Below are 1,547 nucleotides of genomic sequence, written 5' to 3'. Positions count from 1 at the left end.
TATACATATATATATATGCATACATACATATATGTGTGTATGTATATATGCATGTGCATACTTGCACATACATACATACATACATACATACATACATACATACATACATACAGCTGCATCAGTAATCTTCTACACGTGTTACTAATCTGAAGTGTGGTTATTACTCTTTGACATCATTCTGGAAGCTGAAACAGTCGCACGCGCACACAAACGCAGGCAGGCGCAGTAGCACCCCACCACCACCACCACCACTTACATATATGGAAATACCAATCGATACGACGATGGTGATATAATAGACTTTATTCCAATGCCATACACATCGAAAGTATTTGATTATATTTCTTTCCTTTCAACAGGAATTATGTTAGCAGTCATACAACCGAAGAAATATACTTACACAAAATTCATACAAATCTCCTCTTTCTTTATCTCTCACTCGCACACGTACACACAAATACACACATCCACACACACACACACACACACACACACACACACACACGCACACACACACACACACATTATATCGGTTGTAGGTTAAATGAATCTTTGTGAGAGGCGGTTGTTAAAAGTGGTTTTATAAATCTAGTACAACGTAAGTTGTAAATATACGTGTGAGAGTAAAAGGGAAAGGTAACTGATTACACTTTTGAATTATATTTCAATATTCCGGGTTAAAAAGCCTTTGTCAAGAGTAATTGGAAGATTGTGACAGATAATACACAACACACACAAATGCAAGAGAATACACACACACACACACATGAGTGCGTGTGTGTAGGTATATACTTAAGTAAGTTTCGGGTAAAAGCATTGTAGTATGTTCTGCAAAGCTCGTCTTCTGTTATTGGTTACCTGATATCATCGTTCAGTGAATATGCACATGCTACTTGATGTACATGAGAAATTCCATACTCTGCGGAGAGTTTATATAAATAGATACATGATAAAAGACGGATCGATCGACGTTCTTTATATAAAACCACTACAATTGTTTCGACGCATTTTACATTCGCACATTGGTGAGATGATATAATTATCATGTTGTGTAATCGTTAACATTCATCCAATACATAAGACGTTCTCCCTCCGGGTGATTGTTTTAAAAAGTCCTGTATTAGATCATACCGTGAGAATCAATGACAGTCGTGTGCTTTTTGCAGCAATTTACAGACAGAACTAAACCCACAGACGAAATTATACAATTTCGTATAAATGAAATTGTATAGAATAAAAATAAATAAATTAATTAAAATATAGAAATAAAAAAAATAATCTACATATTGTCAGCTTGACTATAAATTACAATTCTATTTTCATTGTAAAATTATAGGAAAGAAGAGATGTAGAATAAAATTACGCGTTTAAGAGGAAATGGTGCGTTAGAAAATGAAGACAGACCATTTCTGTGCTAATGAACGCTTTGAAGCATCTAATTTACCCACTGACTCCATTCTACACCTGAAGCAACCTCTTTTTGATATTAATTTATGACCGTCTAGATTTTATATCCTTGTTCGAAACAACTGGTAAAATATGTTAGA

At 34.5% G+C, this 1,547-nt stretch overlaps 1 protein-coding gene across 3 annotated transcripts in view; it reads left to right on the top strand.

The window, feature by feature from the left end:
* Positions 1-1,547, top strand: part of LOC106884093 (class E basic helix-loop-helix protein 22-like) — a 380,240-nt gene that overhangs the window by 86,473 nt on the left and 292,220 nt on the right. The window lies entirely within an intron of this gene.

The sequence above is a fragment of the Octopus bimaculoides genome, chromosome 24 (genome assembly GCF_001194135.2).
Source record: "Octopus bimaculoides isolate UCB-OBI-ISO-001 chromosome 24, ASM119413v2, whole genome shotgun sequence".
Lineage (NCBI taxonomy): Eukaryota > Metazoa > Mollusca > Cephalopoda > Octopoda > Octopodidae > Octopus > Octopus bimaculoides.
This window is presented reverse-complemented; position numbering and strand designations above follow the sequence as displayed.